The sequence below is a fragment of the Solanum verrucosum genome, unplaced genomic scaffold (genome assembly GCF_900185275.1).
Source record: "Solanum verrucosum unplaced genomic scaffold, falcon-dt-bn FXZP01000037.1, whole genome shotgun sequence".
In the NCBI taxonomy this organism is placed as follows: Eukaryota; Viridiplantae; Streptophyta; class Magnoliopsida; order Solanales; family Solanaceae; genus Solanum; species Solanum verrucosum.
In genome coordinates, this window is record NW_026020240.1 from 533,129 (window position 1) to 555,958 (window position 22,830).

General features: G+C 34.6%; 1 protein-coding gene across 2 annotated transcripts in view; it reads left to right on the forward strand.

Annotated features, from left to right (window-relative positions):
• The window catches only part of LOC125832840 (uncharacterized), a 592,533-nt gene that overhangs the window by 275,243 nt on the left and 294,460 nt on the right, over positions 1-22,830 (forward strand). The window contains exon 5 of one of the 2 annotated variants that reach the window (XM_049512036.1): positions 9,628-9,637. The exons of the other annotated variant lie outside the window; for it this stretch is intronic. The gene's annotated coding sequence lies outside the window, so the exon portion shown is untranslated. Of the gene's footprint in view, positions 1-9,627; positions 9,638-22,830 lie in introns of those variants that run through there. 2 annotated transcript variants of the gene reach the window in all.

Here is a 22,830-nt window from a genome sequence, read left to right on the forward strand (position 1 = left end):
CAAATTATGCTTCTTAATTTATGTCGAATTTATGTTATTAGATGCATAGGTTCAAATTCAACCTAAAAATTATGTGTTACAAAGTATACTTGGATTTAGAGATTTTACGTCGATAGAAGTATAGGTTTGCCTTATTCGGTTCATAACTCATAGGCTATGTATAGGTTTGTCTTATTCGTTCATAACTCATAGGCTATGTTTTACGAGGCATAATTTTGTTCCTAGTGAGCTTATGTTGATATAGGCATATGTTTCATAAGTTCAATTTTAGAATTAACAAAATTATACTTTATGAGATATAACTTATTCAACTGATTTTTTATAAACTAGGTAAAACAAAATTCTAAACTTATGTTAGACAAGCCAAACATTTTATAGACTTATGTCTTGCAAAATTAGGTCATAATTAGATATATTTTCACCCATGAATTTTCATTGACTGAATAGTAAGACAGAAATTAAAGATCATTTCAAAATAAAGGGTATTCATGCAGAAACTTATATTTTCAACAGAAGAGCATAAATACCAAATTTTGAGACCATTATTTTATCAGTTGTAGACAGAGTTAATTGTTTTTTCGAATACACCATTTTGGGACCGCTTCAAATAAAGTTACAAAAATTTGTGTGTGAAATTTAGAAAACTTTGGACAATCTTTATTTGAAGTGTGTTCTTGTCAAAGCTAAAAAGCACACTTCTTATTGAAGTTGTTTTAGCAAAGTCAAATTTTGGATATTTTTTATTGAAGTTGTGGTCTTGACATGGTCAAATTTCAGCCATATATTGACCTGCCAAATAGCTTTAGATTTCCTTGAAATTATGATCTAAGTAAGGCCAAATTTTAGATACCTTTTAGGTCAATTTATATAGATAATGTACTATATAGCCTTAATTATATTATAAAATAAAGTTAATATATTAACACTTGAATAGCAAAACTAGAGAAGAATAGATGGAATAATATGACAAGAACAAAGAAAACAGAAACAAAAATAGTAGAAGAAGAGAGATATAGGAAATATGAAGTAGTAACTTATTCTTTTTTTGTATATTTTTTACATTATTATCAATGTCCTTTAATAAGCATTATGACTTGGAGTAGTTATAATACTACAGTAATTGTCACGCTTCGACCCTACACCCAGGATGTGGTCGGTACTCGAGAACCGTTGCTGGTCCCCAAGCAAATCCTTGATCTGGCTCACTACTTAGCAGAAGACTTACTCAAGCCGATAGGAAACTTTAAATGCATAATTAAAATCAACTCAATTAAATGTCTAAAAATACTTAATAAGGTATAAGTAATAGTTTTCAAGATCTCAAAATAGAAAGGAACACACTGAGAGACTCGTCAGCTCTAACTATCTATAAAGCCTTTATTACTCAAGATGGATGTCAAGACAAGACCCACAACACCTCAAGACAACTGACTAGAAAATAAATGTGAAGTCCCCCGGAATGCAAGGAGATTCACCTAAGCTATCTGAAGTGCAAAGTGATCTGAACGAAAAATATGTTGATGATTTTGAACCCTGTATCTGCATCACAATAAGATGCAGGTCGAATAACATCAGTACATTAAATGTACAAGTATGTAATATAGCTGAATAAAAAATAACTAAATGAAAGGACTGCAATAGATATAGATATATACTCAACTGAATGTAAAGAAATAAAGGAGTGAAATCATTAAAATTTTACAAAAATACTTACTCATCTCAGAACTCAACATATTAAGTGATAAAATAAAAATACACTTTTAACTCTGTTTGGGAGATTCTCTAATTGACAACCATCACTATGAGCAATGTTATGATACAACGAATCGCCCACGTTGCCAGAACTGTCATATACTGTGTCGGGGTATAGAACCTCTTAACTAAGTGGATCCACCAAGCAATAAGAATTCATCTAAAAGGTATGATCCTTTACCCATGTTGGCAAAACATGGTTTATGAGGATTTTGAGTTGTCTAAACTCATCCCCATATCGGTGCTCAATACTACTTCCAATAATATTTATGATCATGCTCACATGTATAAAACATACTCTTTCTCTGGTTTGAGATAATTGCTCAAAGTATCCTCTTAAAAGAGGTAACTGCTCTGAAATACCCTGAACTCATAAACTCTTTTTAGAAATCAAAGTTTCTCTTTTCTCAATATAAAAATGTTACATTTGGAAATACTTAGTTCCCTTATATTCTTTCTCAATCATGTATGAAGCTCATCTCTGCTTTTCGGAAAATTAGTTTAAGATCATTGATTAAAAAGGGTTCTCAACAATAACTACATAAAAGCTCTTGAATTTTTCTCTTAAACTCACTTTAGTTTTGAATGTGTATTAAGACACATGATTAGGTTATGCAGAAATTTTCAAAGGTACATGGAGCCTATAGGAGCTACTACAAAGAAGGGGGATGTTTCCACAACTTAAAGGAACATGTCCGGATGAAACAAAGAAGGAATCGGCCCAGGCGACCCCTGGCGCACTACTAGCGCGGGGCGCCAGGCCCCAAACTTCAAAAGCAGACTTGGGGCTGTCACGACCCAGGGGTACCCCCTAGATATAACAAGGCACATAGAACCCCGAAAGGCTCCATGTAAGCCACTTAGCATATCACAACATAAGATAATAGAAAAGTGCGTAAATTTAAAATATTTTTTTTAAATACAATCGAAGTCTCATAAAACGAAGCAGAAGTCTATTACATTTGTCTCAAACCATCTAATACTTGAAAAGAGTTAGCGACACAACCCATACACTATCTAAACATAAAGAAAGACATAAAAGAACATAGTGGTCAAATCCTCGATGGTATGAGGACTCACCAAGTCTTTGCTTGCTTGCTTTTACTAAGAACCTATCCACAGGAATGGAACTCAATATCGCCGAACCCTACATTTAATAAGAATGTAGGAAAAAGTATGTGTTAGTCCAATAATGTACTAAATATGATGGCTAGCACAAATCATCAACATAAGTATATAAGAGGCATTAGTCCACATAAGACATATACCATAATCATAAGAGACAATAACATAAGTCATAAGTATAAGAGATATCATCATAGAACATAGGAAATAAGCATGGGAGATAACAACATAGTCACTTGCATAATCAATGCATCTAATTTAACATAACATAAGAGAAATACTTCATAAGCCACCTCAAGGAAAGCTTGTGCAATGCATGCATAAGATCCCATAATCCCATAGTGAGGATGAGAGGGTATAAGGTGAACCAAAATCTTGGAATCTTTTGATATTTTCAGAATTTTATTCAATATGGGGATTTTGGGTCATTTTTAGTAGTTTTTTTTTCTTAAGTTCATGCTCTTTAATTTTGTTTTTAGTATTTTAAGTAGCAAAAAAATAATTGAAAATATTTGTGATATCAGAAGAAGAAAAATTCTGCGGGGTGAAATTTTTTTTTTTTGTATTATAATATAACACAGATTAGGTTTTATAAAACATAACAAATTATGCTTCTTAATTTATGTCAAATTTATGGCATTAGATGCATAGGTTCAAATTCAACCTAAAAAATATGTCTTACAGAGTATACTTAGATTTAGAGGTTTTACGTAGATTGAAGTATAAGTTTGCCTTATTCGGTTCATAACTCATAGGCTATGTTCTACAAGGCATAATTTAATTCCTAGTGAGCTTATGTTGATATTGGCATAAGTTTCATAAGTTCATTTTAGAATTAACAAAGTCATACTTTATGAGATATAACTTATTCAACTGAATTTTTCTTAACTAGGTAAAAAAATAATTCTAAACTTATGTTAGACAAGGCAAACATTTTTATAAACTTATGTCTTGTGAAATTATGTCATAATTAAAGATATTTTCACCCGTGAATTTTCATTGAATGAATAACAAGATAAAAATTAAAGATCATTTCAAAATAAAGGATATTCATGCAAAAATGTATATTTTCAACAAAAGAGCATAAATACCAATTTTTGGGACAATTATTTTATCAGTCGTAGATAGAGTTAATTGTTTTTTCGAATACACCATTTTAGGACCACTTCAAACACATGATACTGAAGTTAAAAAAAATTGTGTGTGAAAGTTAGAAAATTTTGGACAATCTTTATTTGAAGTGTGTTCTTGTTTAAGCCAAACATCACACTTCTTATTGAAGTTGTTTTAGCTAGGTCAAAATTTGGATATTTTTATTGAAGTTGTGATCTTTGACATGGTCAAATTTTAGCCATATATTGACCTGTCAAATAGCTTTAGATTTCTTTTTACTGAAATTATGATCTAATAAAGCCAAATTTTAGATACTTTTTAGGTCAATTTATATTGATAATGTACTATATTGCCTTAATTATGTTATAAAATAAAGATAATATATTAAAACTTCAATAGCAAAACTAGAGAAGAGATGGAATAATATGACAAGAACAAAGAAAAGAGAAACAACAATAGTAGAAGAAGAGAGATATAGGAAATAGGAAGTAGTAACTTATTCTTTTTGTGTGTATTTTTACATTATTATCAATGTCCTTTGATAAGCATTATGACTTGGAGTAGTCATAATGCTACAGTAATAAGGTGAGGTCATCCATGACATCTACCAAATAATCTACTCCCTCCGTTTCACAAGAATGACCTAGTTTGACTTGGAACAGAGTTTAAGAAAATAAAGAAGACTTTTGAATGTTGTGATCCTAAATTTAAGTTATGTCAAATATACAAAATTGCCTTTTAATCTTGTGGCCTTAAACATGCCACGTGGAAAGCTAAAATTAAAATGTTACCAAAAAAAGAAAGAGGTCATTCTTTTTTAAAGAGACTAAAAAGGAACGAAGATCATTCTTTTTGAAACGGAGGGAGTAGTTACAACACTCTCCCTTGGATGCCTATGTATACAAAAAAGAAATGCATAGTCATTCATAATACACATTATTTGTTGCATCATTACAAGCTTCTTGAAAAAACCTACTTGTAAGCTGATTTAGAAGCCTACTTGTAGAGATATATGTAAGCTGCTTATAAAAACCTTTTTGTGTACGCTTCTTATAGGAATCTCCTTGTGAAGTTGTTTGTAAGTTACTTAGGAATTTGTTTGTAAGTTGTGTATGGTACCTGCTTGCGGAGATGTGTAATTGACATTCATAATATGATGTATTAATTACTAATCATTGGATTTCAACCATAGATAATGTGCCTCGTTAAAACATTGCTAGGAAAAACTCTATGGACAAAAGTTCTAGTGAAAAATAAAAGTACACGTATCTAGTTGATTGATAATGTTTCTTTGAAGTAAAATAATATTAAAATTGCCTCTTCCTTTTTTTTCAAAAGCTATCAATTTATTATAGGAACTTCCAATTATGTCAACAAAGAATTATATATATATACGCATTGAAAGTTGCCTCATTTAAAACCTTACCAGAAAAATCCAGTAGGAAAAAATCTCGGCTAAGGGTAAAAGAGTGCGACGTTGTGACGATTTGAGCCTACACCCTAGACGTGACCGACACTCGAGAATCATTGTTGGTCCCCAAACTAACCCTCATCCCGACTGACTACAAGCGGAAGACTAACTCAAGCATATATAAGCATCAATCTGAAAGAAACATTTAAAAACAGTTTACTGAATCTTAAAACTTTTCTGAATAAGCTAATTAGGAAACATAAGTTTAAATAAAACATCTGAAAACTGAAAGACTCTCTAAAACTGTCTATCTATGAAGCCTCTACCATATATAGACGAGTGACGGGACAAGACCCGATACTACTCAAAACACCTGATAGAAAATAAATGTGAAGTCTACTAGATGAAATGAGGCTCACCTAAGCTATCTAAAGTGCAAAGTGATCTCAACGAAATGTCTGTTGATGATCATAAGAACCTGCATCTGCATCATTAAAAGATGGAGGTCGAATGACATCAGTACATTGAATGTACGAGTATGTAATATGACTGAATAAACAAATAACTAAACTGAATGACTGAAAGAAATTAACTCAACTGAATCAATACATGAACATGAAGTGGAAGCCATTTAAGCTTTACAATAAAGTAATATGAAAATAATATACTTTACTTTGTGGGGAATTTCTCTAATCGACAACCATTACTATGAGTCCAGCAATGATACAATGTTTTGCCCACGTTGCAATGGTCATCCTATACCTTGTCGGGGTATAAGATGATATTGTGACTATGGATCCATCTAATAGGTCATCTTAGAGGCAGTGAGGAGTCGCATGAAGAATCAGTGTTATCTTATTCTATGTTGGCTACGTAGTTTTACGGGACTTTTGAGTTATAAAAGACTCTAACCAATTTGGTGCTCGATACTACTCCCAAAATAATCAATTATAACTTAATGCTCAATTCACCCTTTAGAAAGAAATGGACTATTACTTTACTTTACTTTTCACTTTGCTCAATCACCCTTCACAAAGAAAGGGACTATTACTTTAGTGAAGTACTTTTCAAAAACATCAAACATACTTACATATGAAACCATTTGACTCTTTCTCAAAAGACTTTGTTCAAAACTTGCATTTAAAACACATGCTTATGGAATTATCACTCAAGTCCAAGATCGACATATAAAAACTGAAAACTCTTATACTTTTCTGAAACTCTTCTTTACTTTCTAAAAAAATTAGTTTAAAACCATTGTTTATTATGATGTGATCATTGATGACTCAGAAAGTCATACTGCATAAACATTAACGACATATCTAGAAGTCATATATAGTGCTTACACATTGATGGCATACTCGACTGTTATACTAATCAGGAATTATAGTTCTCTTCTCAATATAACAAAATGATATGTTTGGGACTACTTAGTTCCCTTATACTCTTTCTCAAACTTCTCTTTACTTTCTCAAAAACTCAGCTTAAACAATAATATTTTGTTTAAAATATTCTCAATAAGAATTCAATGAATACTCAAGAATAGGGTTCGTGTTGAAATATAAACATGAACGACTCAACTCAATAAAACTCTTGAACTTTTTTCTTAAACTCACTTTAGTTTTGAACGTGCATTAATACTTGTGAATTGTGATTAAGATATTCCAGAATTTTCAACGGTAAATGGAGCCTATAGGAGCTAAAAATAAGAAGGGAAACATAGGCACAACTTAAAGGAACATGCACAAGATGAAACAAAGAAAAGAATTAGCCCAGCAAACCCTGGCGCAGGGAACAAGGCCCCAAAGTTCTAGGGCTGCGTTTGGGTGTACTGCTGGCATTCCGCCCCAGCCCTTCCCTAGCGACTTCGATGAAGTTTTTTGATAAAATTCAAGCTTCAAACTAGTTTAAAATTGGGAAATTTCTCCTAAACTCTTCTTGTTTCTCAACCCAAAGCCAATACATGAAAACTTTTATATGAATCCTTTTTAAACATAACTTTACCAATCCATAGGGTTCATGTGATTCTATGCATGAACGGCATTACAAGATTCTAAAGAGAACAAGGAAATCAAACTTCAGTTGTTAAAGAACAAAATTCAATACCAAGAATCATGGATGGATCCTTCAGATGTAACAATTTCTTGACTAAATTTAGATGTAGGGTGTGAGGACGAACAAGTCCAACACTGTGAGATGCCTTACATACCTGGAATGTTCTTGGCGAAAATCAATAATTCTTGAAGGACACTTGTAAACCTAGTTTTTGTCTTCTTGAAATCTTGCTCGAATTTCTCTAAGTGTTTAGAAACATGAAAAAGTGATCTAAAACTGATTAGACCCTTATTTAGGTGAAGAAAAACGTGTTAGGCCTAGTAGGAAAAGAAAAAGACCAAAATACCCTTCTAGAAACGAATGAGATGCCTTAGATAGAAAAGCTTAACTTAACCGGGCTTAACTTTTTACTCTGAGCTCGAAATTAAGCACATTTGGCTACGTTGGAAAGAGGACCCAAAGACCTTTAATTTGATAGTTAATAGGTCACCCAATTTTATATGTGCTAAGAGATATGAGTGTTTGAAGTTGATCCAAGTAAAATCTCATATTGAAACTCAATCGGTAAGAAAGCTTTCAACTCAACTTTGTGCTAGGGGATTCTAGTGACCTTAATTCATATAAAAAATCATTTACACACTACAAAACTTTATCTTAACATCTAATAACAATCAAGAATCACTATGTGCAATCTTATTCACCAATGAAGAATATTTTGAGCCTTAACTTAGAAATTTTTGGGGTGTTACAATATCTCCCCCCGGGATCATTCGTCCTCAAATGACGGCTGGACCGAGAATGGAAAGGAATGGAGTTAATAGTACTATATTTCTAACTTTAGAAATTTCCAACTAAGATAGGTGGAACCGATTCATATTAAGAGTTTGGAACTGTCTATTGCACATAAGTCAAGAACAATATGTGTATTAATATAGTCACATTCTATCTAAAATTATTTGACATGAAATAAGGCTATATGGGTACAAAGTATGAATAGAACTATTGTGCCTTAAGCGATAGACTTATAGATTTCAATTTTAGCAACACTTTCCACCTTGCTCTCTAGGAATGCTACTCATTATCACTATCATTGACACAACTAAAAAAGGATCACTGAAAAATCTTAGAGTGAAATATCATAAGCACGATTCATTCGAGAAATATGATGTAAGAATATGAATGACATAACATTATGTTGCTAGCCATTGAGAGTAAATCATGACTACGCAAAACTCAGAATACCATGAGATATGAGTGATTATATGAATAAGTTCATATCATGAGGCTGATATCCATAACTTTATGGAGTAAGATTGAGATCAATGGGCTAAAGTCTTTTCCCCTCATTTCGAGAACTGAGATAGATGTAAATTTGTATGAAGTGTATGAGCATAATTCATGAACACAATTTTGATATAAGAGACATCAACCTGATGGTGTGACAACTGACTTTGAGGAATACACTAGTGTATAAATGAATCGATATATCAATTTAACTATTCCTGAACACATTACTATCTTATTCTCAACACTAGACTTGGATTCTCATCCTATCATCTCCCCCTTAGGTTTGAAGCTGACACTTTAAGGCAATAAATCTACTCCATCATCCCTAAACTAATTTATATTTGTTTTACTCTAAAACTCGGGACATGCTAATTCGATGTCTACAGAACTCTTCATGTGCAAATACTAAGATTCCTTCTCGCACTTCTTTCTACGATACTTCTTTTAACCTGTTCCATTAGCTTATAAAGCTGCTTAATCTAACTCTTAATAGTATGACTTCACCTTCTTAGCCCACTAATATTGTCTTTCTAAGTTCATATCAATCTAACTGATGGAAATTTCAACCATTTTTGAAAGGCTCATCATTGTCTATATATAGTACCTTCGACCAAAATCTTAAGGGTAATAAATAATTTTTTCATTAGCCTAATACACATTGATAACTCAATTATACTATCTAGGTACATATTGAAAGTAATAAACTTAATTAGAACCTCGTTCGACTACATATGATCTCGGGTACACCCCTTAATGCTCTTGCTAATCTAATGACTTAGCCTCACTTCATTTCTCTCATCTAAGAGTCATAATACCACACTTCTACCACTCACATTTATAGAAAATTAAAACCTTAATTCTCACCTAATTTATGTCAAACCTACTAGATCAGATCTGAAAACTGACATCATCACCCTCATGTTGCCATATTTTTTTATCACGACAATCATCTCAAATTTGAGCTTAGTGTCTAGTACTAAATGCAGATATTAATATAATTTCTCACATACTAAACTAACTTACAACTACTAGATAAAATTAAGGAACACTCGCTCACTAAGACCCAATGACAAATAGTCAATCTTTATCTCTCAGCCTACACACTTAGAGTTTACCGTCACATTCCCTTTCACAACTTCAATACTATTTACACATTTACTATACATCATTACCAAATTAGCTTTATAACCCTCTGCCTCCTGATTCTCCCCAAAAAAATCATAAGCCTAGCTTAGATCTATCACCTCATGAATACTCTGCTCTTTTATTCTACACCTATTTTTGGCCTTCACTAACACAATGTTACATTGACATAAACTCCTTTCTGGTTGAAGTATACTCTAATTCATCCATACTAGTAACTCTTACTCTAGCTTCTATCATGAAATCTACATAAACTCATCACTTCTTAGTCTACCCATAAAGGAAAACTCCTCATTAATAACTTACTAGGTACATCGGTACAACTTACGTACTCTACTCGATAACTATCCCCATTTATTAGGTTACTTCACCTTTAAATGTATACTTCTAACTCTGGGCACTTTTACTACTACTGACTCATAACATTGCAAATGTAACACCCCGTAAACACTAGTAAGACCTAGCTAAAGTTTCACGGAATCAAGTAGGTGAAACTAGAGCTTCATGTGTGAGTTTAGAGTTGGAAATGTGAGTAAATGTTGTAAAAAGGTTTCCAGAGTCTAGGTTGAGGAGTTTAGGGGTTAAACGTCCGGGTACGACTCCCCAAGGACCACCCTAGGGGTCCTTGAGGAGGACCCTAAATTCTAACCCCCAAAACTCCCCAAATCTGCCCCAATTAGCAAAACTTTATGAACCACGGATGGGACCTACGGGGTGTAGGTCCATCCACACCTCGTGGTCTTGCTCCGTAGGTCAAGGCCTCATTTATCTAGCCTCAAACCCAAACCACGTAAGGCTAGGATGGCCCGTGGTCCCACCCACAGTCCGTGGGTGGGTGGTCGTGGTTCACCTCTGCAAAAGTTGCAATGGTTCGACCAAGGTAGGGTCTATTTGGTAAATTGTTAATTAACTAGTTTTCATTAAGTGTCGGTTATTATGGGTTTATTTCACTAATATAAAGTAGTTTATGGTATTAAAACACCTTTTAATTAATCATAACCCAAGACCCCAAATCAAAACCCAACTACTTCCCTCTCCAAGAATCTTCTCTCTAGAACCTCCATTGAAGAACCATGAATAAACCAAAGTTAGAGCTTCAAGATATGAGCTTTTAAATACAAATTTGGTTGGATTCTACACCTAAGGTATGGGATTTCTTCATCCTTGGGAAGCTATCACCCAAGGATCCCTTTCAAAAGCTTTTATCTCAAATCTAGAAAACCCAATTAGCTAGGGTTTCAACTCAACTCCATGGATTCCTTTCAAACTTGCTTTTAAAGGTTGAATTATGTTTGTTTATGAATGTAAGGCTGATTTTATATGATTTTAACTCAAATCATTCAAGAATCCATGGGACCCCCAATCCTAGCTAAGTTTCTTCTTTACATTATGTGATGGTTTTGCAAGTTGGTCCAATTGATTGGATGTGAGTTAATTATGATGAAATTGCATGATCTAAGTATGATTCTACATGTATACTTGATTATCCTAAGATTTCTAAGGTTAATTTATGTTATTAGGGCTATGCCATGAAATAGGCTAATTGAGGGTTTATATGTGACCTTTTAAGAACAATGAACTTCTTGATTTAATGCCTTAGATTAGATCACCTAGACATGAGTTGATTTAGGGTAAAGCTTCTAAACATGAATTAACTTGATTATGACTTATATGATGGATCATGGTTGTGTAGTATTGAGATTGAGTTTATATGTTCCTATATGACTATAATTGATCAAGAATGAGGATGTGGTTAGATTACCTTGAGAATTAGGTATACTTGATGATCATGTGAGGCATTGCTTGAGAGTAAGGCTTGTAACATGAAGATGACTCCTAGGATTTAAGAGGGAAAGCTAAAATGGATAAACTAAGGGTGTTAAGGCTTCAAGAAGAAGCCATTATGTATGTTGAATTGTATATGGCCCTATTGTGAGAAGACTTCATCTACATGACCTATAATATGATCACATGAGCTTATGTATGAGTTGAATGGACTACTTGAGTCATGGTTGTATCTATTTTCTTGTATTGAATGCTAGATGTATTGACTCAATATGACTCTTGAATGCAAGATGTGAGGTGTATGCATGATTATGATATTATATGCATGTTTATGAATACCTTGAGTAGAAAGTGCATATTATGATATGGCTAAGGTATTAGTGAGTTGTTGAATCATGGTGTTCCCTTATCTAATGTGTTAATGCTATATGTTTGGGATGAGTTGATCCATAGCCCTTGACGGGCATATTATGAAGGTTTGTACATGTTGACAAGAATTGTGTGTGAACTTATGATTCACTTAGAAAGTGAAGGTCCTATGATTATTGTGTAATTGTGGTATTGTTGAAAGGACATTCTTCCCTTACCCTTACACTTGATTATGTATGAATTATCTAGGATGATGATAATGTTATTGTTGTGTCAATTTTAAGGACAATTACACACACACACTCCATGCATAAACATGATTATGATGTATCAATGGTGTTAATTGAAAGTATAGCTCCCATATGCACCTTTACACATTATTATGCATGAAATGTACATGACCATGATGATCCTATTGTGTTGATTGAAATTCCATTCTCATGAGAACACATGATCTTGGTGTGAATGTTATTCTCACATACTAATGAAGATTCTAAGGTTGAAAGTCCATTCTCACCTAAATGAATCTATGATCTATATTATGAGTTGTATTGAATGAAGGGTAAAAGTGTCCCTTCACACATGTAAATGCAATTCAAAACTAATTATGTATAATTTGGGAAATAATGCTTAGCACCGAGTGGATATAGAAAGTGAGGTAAAGGCCCTTCCGCTAATGCAAGAGGTTAGGTCATCTAAAGTAAACTCATGAGATGGAAGCTCCTCCGCCAATGCAAAAGGTCGGGTTTCTAGAAGGAATCTCCCTATCCCATAACTATGTGCCCACATAGGTCTTTAGCTAGTGGATCCACATAAAAGCTAAACATGTTAGTTCTACCTTAGGCAAGTAGGACACCTTTTTTCAGTGTGGGGTTACACGACACCGGATTCCATGTAGCTCACATGGTCTATGTCGGTTAAAGTTATATTCCCTACATGAAAAATTAACATGAACAAGATACTTGAGCAAGTCACATGAATAAGTAACATGAACAAGAACATGGGTTAATTACTATAGTCCCTTAATAGGTTCTACTTAGTTTGAATGGGGGTATGGGACTTCATTCATGCATTGCACAAGCAGGCTTTGAGAGTGGGTATGGTAGGTTTCCCTCATGACATGATGATTATGAGTTATGCATGCTTTATTATGAATTATGAACATGAACATGAATATGAATATGGACTATGCTTATGACTTCTTAATGAACTTTACTTAGTGTGAGTGGGGTATGGGACTTCACTTATAAATTGCACAAGTAGACTTATAAAAGGCTTGTGGTGTGGTTTCCTTATGCTATGAAGATATATGAATCTATGTATGCATGATATGGGTTGTTGTTATGAATGACTTTACTTATCACAAACTATGAACATGAATGGCTCTTTGTCTATATGTGTTGGCTATGAATAGGGTCAAGGTATGTTATGCATGATCATGGTGGCCTAGAAGTGATACTTAGTGTATATAGGATTATGGGGTCGTATCTATGCATTGCACAAGTAGAGTTCAAGGTTTCTTATGTGATGATTACTTTATGATGAGATGATCTTGGTATTTGACTATGTATTATGTTATGATTGGATACTATGCATTGTGAATATTGAGATATGTATTATGCTTATGTTGGAAACTATGCTTGTGATTATGATGATATCTCGTATGCTATGATGAATTGTATGTGAGTTGATTCATGAGTTGCATTCTCCAACGATTTCAAAGATGATGTTCTAAAATGGCATATAGCATGGTTTCAAATGAAATGTCCCTTTTATGCATGTTTTAAGGATTTTTAATGCATGGCTTCCATACTTAGTAATTTTTGTGCTAACCCCATCTTTCTACATTTTCTATAAGTGTAGGCTTTGGAGATATTGGATTCCATCCTCGTGGCTAGGACTCTAGTAGATCAAGAAGAAGAAGATTGGCGAGTCCTCATTGTATTCGAGGGCTCAACTATATGTCCCTTATGTCTTTACTTTCATGTTTTAGACTTATGTAAGGGCTATGTCCCTAAGATTGTATTTCAAAGAGTTTTAATCCAAGTGTTATAGATAGTTTGAGACATAGAGTCATAGATTCTCTGTCATTTTATAAGAGACTTCGATTGTAAAGAAAAGTTTTAAATTCCGCACTAATTTCCTATGCTCTTATGTTCAATATATGCTATGAGGCTTGTATGCGACCCCTTCGGGGTCAAGTACACCGTGTTACGTCTAGGGGGTACCCCTAGGTCGTGACAGCAACTCATACTATATTTCGGGTGATAATACTACCCAAGCTCTAAAACACACTTCCTTAAAAGGGCCTCAACTGAACAAAGTTTAGAGAAGAGAGTTTAGGAGTTCATCTTTCTTTTAGATCGAATGCACGATTCATATAAATGAAAGTTCATTCTTTCAAATATCACACTTAACCTCACTCACGGGCTTTTTTCAAGCCCCACTGCCATCTCATAACTTTCTCGACAGTTTTGCCTAGAGTGACTCATTGATAAGGATCTGGGCTTTGTTTTTCAATTACCTTGAGTATGAGGGTTAGTCGAATAGATTTGAGAAACTCACGAGTATGAATAAGTTCCTTATGACACGGTTCTATTGCAAGATTTAGAGTATGAAAGAAGAGAAACTTTTCTTAGATGTTTGTAGTTCTCATTTATATAAATGGGCCCCTCACAACCATAACAATGATCTTACTGACACAGCTTCATGGACACCCTAGGACGCTTGAACTATATGCTCTTATACTAAGTTTGTCACGACCAGAGCCTACACCCTAGACATGGTCGGCACTAGAGAACCATTGTTGGTCCCCAAGCAAACCCTCATCCCAGCTAAATACAAGCAAAAGACTAACTCAAGCATACATAAGCATCAAATTGAAAGAAATGTTTAAAAATAGTTTACTGAATCTCAAAACTTTGCTGAATATACTAGTATGAAAAATAAGTTCAAACAGAACATCTGAAAACTGAAAGACTCTCCAAAACTGTCTATCTATGAAGCCTCCACTGTATATAGATGAGTGCCAGGACAAGACCCCGTCTACTCAAAATAACTGACTAGAAAATAAATGTGAAGTCTCTCGGAATGCAAGGAGGCTCACTTAAGCTATATGAAGTGTAAACTAATCTAAGCGAAATGTTAGTTGATGATTCTAAGAACCAGTATCTACATCATTAAAACATGCATGTCGAAGGACATCAATACATTGAATGTACATGTATGCAATATGGCTGAATAAAAAAAATAACTGAACTAAATGACTAAAAACAACTCAATTGAATCAATACATGAACATGAAATGAAAACCATTTAAGCTTTATAATAAAATATGCAATAAAAGTAGTATAAAAATAATATACTTTACTTTGTGGGGAGTTTCTCTAACCAATAACCATTACTATGAGCCTAGCAATGATACAATATTTCACCCACGTTGTAAGGGTCATCCTATACCTTATCGGGGTATAGGATGATATAGTTACTATGGATCCATCTAATAGACCTTCTCAGAGGCAGTGAGGAGTCGCATGAAGAAATAATGTTATCCTATCCTCGCTAGCTACGTAATGGTCATCCTATACCTTATCGAGGTATATGATGATATTGTGACTATGAATCCATCTAATAGAACTTCTCAGAGGCAGTGAGGAGTCGCATGAAGAACTAATGTTACCCTATCCTACGCTTGCTACGTAATTTTATGGGATTTTTGAGCTATGAAAGACCCGAACCCAATTCGGTGCTTGATAGTATTCCCAAAATAATCAAATATAAGTTTATGCTCAATTCACCCTTTACAAAGAAAGGGACTATTACTTTAATTTATTTTTCACTTTGCTCAATCACCTTTTACAAAGAAAGGGACTATTACTTTACTGAAGTACTTTTTTAAAACAACAATTATACTTACATATCAAATCATTTGACTCTTTCTCAAAAGACTGTTCAAAACTTGCATTTAAAACACATGCTTATGGACTTATCTTTAAAGTTCAAGATCGACTTATAAAAACTGAAAACTCTTATACTTTTTTGAAACTCTACTTTACTTTCTCAAAAAAATAGTTTAAAACAATTGTATATTGTGATCTGATCATTTATGACTCGGGAAATCATACTGCATAAATATTGATGGAATATCTAGATTTCATAATTCTTACATATTGATGGGATACTCGACTGTCATACTAATCATGAATTATAGTTCTATTCTCAATATAACAAAATTATATGTTTGGGACTACTTAGTTCCCTTATACTCTTTCTCAAACTCCTCTCTACTTTCTCAAAATCTCAGTTTTAACAATAATATTTTATTTAAAAAATTCTCAATAAGAATTCAATGAATACTCAAGAATAGGGTTCATGTTGAAATATAGACATGAACGAATCAACTCAATAGAATTCTTATACTTTTTTCTTAAAGTCACTTTAGTTTTGAATGTGCATTAAAACATGTGATTAGGATATGCCGAATTTTCAAAGGTAAATGGAGCCTATATGAGCTAATAATACGAAGAGAAACGTGGGAACAACTTAAAGGAACATGAGCCTGATGAAACAAAGGAAAGAATCAGCCCAACAAACCCTGGCGTACTGTTGGCACAGGATCCCCGGCCCTAAAGTACTGAGATTGGGTATGGGCGCACAGCTGGCGCGCTGTCCCAGACCCCAAAGTACTAGGGCTGGGTTTGGGCGTACTGCTGGCGCGCGGCCCCAGCACTCCTGGCATACTGTTGGCTCATCGCCCCAACACTCTTGGCATACTGCTACACACCACCCCATCCCTTCCCTAGTGACTTCGACGATTTTTTTTTGTAAAATTCAAGCTCCAAACTAGTTTAGAATTGAGAAATTTCTCATAAACTCTTATTGTTTCTCAACCCAAAGCCAATACATAAAAACTTCCATACGATTTCTTTTTAAACATAACTTTACCAATTTATAGGGTTCATGTGATTCAAAGCATGAACGACATTACAAGATTCTAAAGAGAACAAGGAAATTAAACTTGAATTGTTAAAAGAACTAAATTAAATATCAAGAATCATGGATGGATCCTTTAGATGTAACAATTTCTTGACTAAATTTAGATGTATGGCATGAGAACAAATAAGTCCAACACTGTGAGAAGCCTTACATACCTGGAAAGAATAATGTTCTTGGCGAAAATCAACAATTCTTGAAGGACGCTTGGAAACCTAGTAGGAGAAGGAAAAGACCAAAATACCCTTCTAGAAACGAATGAGATGCCTTAAATATGAAAGCTTCACTCAAACGGGAATAACTTTTTACTCCGAGCTCGAAATTAAGCACACTTGGCAGCGTTGGAAAGAGGACTCAAAGACATTTAATTTTATAGGTAATGAGTCACATTATTCTGTATGTTATTAAAGATATGATCATTTGAAGTTGACCCAAGTAAAATCTCATATTGAAACGCAATCGGTATGAATACTTTCAACTCAACTTTGTGCTAGGGGATTGTAGTGACCTTAATTCATATAAAAAATCATTCCCACACTAAAAAATTAATGTTAACATCTAATATAAATCAAGGATATCTTGGTACAATCTTATTCACCAATGAAGAATAGTTCGACTCTTGACTTAGAAATTTTTGGGTGTTACATACGCGTATGTAGACACACAAATTTTATTGAATTTAATTTATACGAAATTTGAATTAAATCCATGTTTATTTGTATTGAATAATTAATATGGGCTTTACAAATAAATAAGTCCAGTTTTATTAAATTTGAGTCCAAGGTCCATTTTACCTTAAGCCCAACCTCGTGCCACATGTCACAGTGACTAGGCATCCAAGACCAACAAGGTGTTGTCACATGTCTAAATGAAGTAGTAGTCTCAGTCAAATTCAAGAACCAATCACAATCTTCTAAGTGTAAAAATGGCATCTTTTGGCCAATCGTAAGTAAACTTGTCCACCCCCTTACAACTATAACTAGTGGATGGACATGACATTCTAAAGGGGGAATTCTAAGAAAACTCTACAACAAGCCCAAGGGAAAGCGTTGGAGAAAGCTACAACACCAACTACACAGCTCTTCGAAGGAGTGGTCAACATAATTCTTCTCAGAGATTGACTTGAAATAATGAATTGCTGTCCGACATTCTCGGAGATCAAACACATCTCAAGGAGGTCTAAATCATCCTATATTTTAGAAATACGCTACTGACAGTCCTCAACTCACAGAGAACTTTATGAGAGAAGAATAAAGAGAACAACAGAATTACACTCACAAGATTCATCAATAAAAATCACATTTTCTTTTATTTATTTTGCTTGCTGTTAGTTTTCAGCGGTTAAGGAATTTTATTGCAAAGAAATTTTGCACGCCCAGTGGGACCAATTTTGCTCTTCATCTCTTCCTCCTGCATATCAAGAAAAACTTTAAGTTCAACTATTGCAATGGACTTCAAAAAGAACAATGAAGTTTTGGGCAAGTACTCTACTGTTGTCACATTTGTTGATTTTAGTGATGTTAATCCAATCACTCGACGCGAATTCAAGACAAGTTCCTTGAATGGATATGAATATTTGACCTCCTTGGAGATGAAAAGAAAAAGCAAGTCTCAAATGACACTCAAAACTGCAATCCCTGGAGAGCAACATTGCATGTAAGTTGTTTGATGACCTTTCTCGCTTTGGCTTCAACTTTGGTGAATCTACGAATTCAATAAATTCTTCAATTCCAACAAAGGTCAACACCTTCATGGTTGACGCAACTGACATGGACAAGAACTTTGCAATGATGGAGCAAACCATTGAAATCTTGAAGAAGTCTATTGATGATAAAAATCTCCAAATCGCCCAACTTATGAGCAAGTTAGATCTCTCCAACTCTGGAGAGTCACATCACAATTTAACAATGCAAAAAAAGTTGATGTTCCCACAAAGGTTGTTAAGTCTCAATGCACAAACCAATCTTCTTTTGTGGCTACTCTAATAGTTTAATAACTACAAGATATGATCACGAACACCATTAAAGCTCAATATGGTGGCCCACCACAAAGTTTCTTAGGATATACAAAGTCGTATTCTAAGAGAATCGAGGGTCTATAGATTCCAATTGGATACCAACCACCAAAATTGCTATAATTTGATGGGAGGGAAAATCCAAGGCAACATATTTGCCCATTTCGTCGAGACTTGTATCATTGCTGGTACATATGGTGATCTTCTTGACAAGCAATTTTTTTGTTCTTTAAAACAAAACACATTTGATTGGTATACAGACTTGGAGCCTGAATCATTTGATTGTTTGGAGCAACTGGAAAATTAATTTCTCGATCGTTTCTACAGTAGTTTTCGTACAGTGAGCATGATGGAATTAACAAACACAAAACAAAGTAAGAATGAACCCGTAGTGGACTACATCAATCATTGGCGAATGTTGAGCTTAGATTTCAAAGTTCAACTTTCTAAAATCTTTGCAGTTGAAATTTGTATACAAGGGATGCATTTATGCTTTCTATATATCCTTCAAGGAATTAAACCTTTAAGTTTTCAAGAATTAGCTGCACACAGCTCATGACATGGACTTAAGTATTGCAAATCATGTAATGATATCACCTGTCTTTAATCCAAGAAAAGACAATACACAATTCAAAGAGTCATTAAAATACACTACTAAAGAATCCATGGCGATAACCACAACTTCTACAAAGGCCTCTACAAGACAAAAGTTGAAATATAATGTGACGCATCAAAAAATTTAAGAAGTGATAAAGAAATCTACCTTGAAGGAGTTACAAGAGAAGGAGTATACCTTTCCAGACTTTGACGTTCTTGCGATTCTTGATGAGCTACTGCTAACTAAGAAAGTCATTGCACTCCCGAGTCAAAGCGGCCGAAAGAATCCAATAAAGTTTATGATCTTATGTATTGTAAATTTCACCGCATCATCGCTCATCACACCATAAATTGCTTTATTCTGAAATAAAAAGATCATGACATTGGTATGAGAGGAAAAGATCATAATTGAGGATGGTGAGACAGCTGAGACAAATCGTGCTAGTGCCAAACTTGATCATAAAAAAAATTCAATTTAGAAGCTCTTTCCTCTGTAGTATCTCTAAACATTGAAGAAGGTGTCATCATACTACAGTTCTAGAGCTTTGAATCAGTTGAAATTTCCACCTTGAAGAAAACAACAAACACATCCAAAGTATATGACTTCTCTTATGAAAAGAATGGCGATACTTGGATTTTGGTGACTCGCAAAAGGAAAAAGAATCAAGAGACTTATAAACCCCAACTTTCAGGAGTAGACACAAAATCAAGTGCAAATCAACTTCAACAATGCGAAAGTTAACACCAAATCAAAGTGTATGAATGCTTCATCACAAAATGTTAGAAGGACAATTACATTTATGGAATTATTTCCTAAAATGCTCCTTAATACACGCCTAAACTACAAGTTGAAATGATCCTCGACATACGAGCCTAAACAACTGTAATACCTCAGATCCAAAATGAAGAAAGTCCTAGTTTACAGAAAATCTAGTGCCAGTACCAACGGAACCACCCACGGACCGTAGGTAAGACCACAGATCGTAGGTGGGGTTCTGTCGTTAAGGCCCAAACCTTTATAGTCTCTGATCCCACCCACGATTGACCAATACGATCCGTTGTTGGACCTACGGACCGTAGGTGAGGGTTAGCAACCAGTTAGAGGGAAATTGTTATTGGGTCAACTTTAAACGGTCATACCTCTTAGCACAAAAGGAATTAGGTGGACCATGACCCATAAAATGGAAGATAATTGAATCCTCTTTCCAACGCCATTGAGTTTGCTAAAATTCCATCTTTGAGTAAAATGTTATACTCATTTTAGTGAAGCCATGTCGAGAAGATCATGAACGACAAACCCAAACGACGACCGGTAATCCAAACGACGGACCGTCGTTCCCTCCATGGATGGGCTTCGTCAGAATTAAGTCAGGGTCGTTTTGGTCATTTACCTTATGCGTTGGGCACTTAAACTACGTCGTTTAATGCCTAAACTACGTTGTCTTACTTTGTTTAAGCCTAATAACTTAGTCAAACATACCCAGAACCTTTATTCTCTAAAATTCACCAAGCCTAGAACAAAACAGAAGAGAAAAGAGGTGACCCAACCCTTCCAAGAACGCATCAGGTTTTCTTCAGTTCCAGCCATGAAATCAAAAGATTTCTCTATGAGATTCGTCACCAGGTACGTGGGGTTTCACTAGTGGGTTCCTTTCATCCACTAGGTCCCTAGAATTCAGTCAGATTATTGATTTCCTTTAACTTGTTTAGACCTAGGGTTTCTATAACTTTAGAAAATTATTGCGATGTAGTTGTTATAGTGTCCTTACTAAAAATATCATGTTTTTGTAACATTGTTGCTTAGTTCCTTGCATGAAACTCAGAATCCTAGTTCATGAATTACACTTGCTAGGTCCGTTTAAACATATATACATGCTCCAATTAAGAATGTTTCGTTGTCAGTGTTTAAATGTTGCATTCTCAAATTTGCATGTCAGAACATTGAGCTATCTAGTATTTCAGCTTTGCTATGTCATACACATTCTAGTTGGGAGTAGGCTTAGACCGAGTTGGACTAGGGTTTAGCGTACCCTTATAGTCCTAGAACTATGTGCCCCTATAGGTTAGGTCCCCTCTGTAGGCATCAGTTTTAGTGATCATGCCATTCATGCCTTTATACCCCTGACAAGGTATATTGGGTCCTCTCGATGGGGTGTATACATCGAACAATCGTGCATTTATTTCCCTGGCAAGGTATATTAGGTCCTCTCAATGGGGCATATACATTGGACTCCACGTTCAGCTCACGTGGTTTTATGGAGGTCAATAGTAGCTCCCACAGTCAGACTCTAGTGCATTTGGCTAGGTTTTCAGTTATACTTCAGTATTCAGTCTCAATATGTTATGTACTTGGTCTTTGCATTCAGTTCAGTTCTTTTCAGTATATATCATTACTTCGATCATGTTCAGATTATATCATTTTTCAGTATGCTTTGTTCAACTTATATGTTTGTTCAACTTTTATCCTATCCTGCATGCTCAATACCTTTCAAGTATTGACGCATACTCTGCGCTACATTTTTTCATGATGCAGGTTTAGGTCCTCAGCATTTAGATCAAGCGTAGATCGGTTCCCGATCCACATTCAATAGCTTCAGTGGTGAGTCCTCATCCTTCGAGGACGATAAACATGTTTTCAGATTTAGACTTTCATTTCAGTTTCAGTTTTGCTAGGGTTAGATGGGACATATTCCAACAACTCTAGTCAGTTAGAGGCTTTTTCAGACATAGTTTTAGATTCAGCTTTAGCGTTTGAATAATTGTTCAGTAACACTAAACTGTTAGAATTTTATATATATTTAGGACAGTATTGGGTATTCCCAATCATTTAGTTATCTCATGATATAGCTTCTGCATTAGTTCATCTTTTCATAGATATGTCCAGTTTGCTTTTGATATGCCAGCTCAGGGTTAGCTTGGGGTCATTCATGATCCTAGGTCTCATGTTTACGCCATGGGGTAGCCTCGAGGTGTGACAAACTTTGTATCAGAGCATTAGGTTTAAGAGTCCTAGGATATCTAAAAGCTGCAATAAGTAGAGTTCTTTTCATGGGTGTGAAGTGCACCACATCTAATGAGAGGGAGGCAACAAATTGGTTTAGGAAAACTTCACTTTCTTTTCTACTCTTATCGTGTGTAAGGTATGATCTGACTTCTCGTTCCTAGTTTGACATTATGCGTTTTAGAT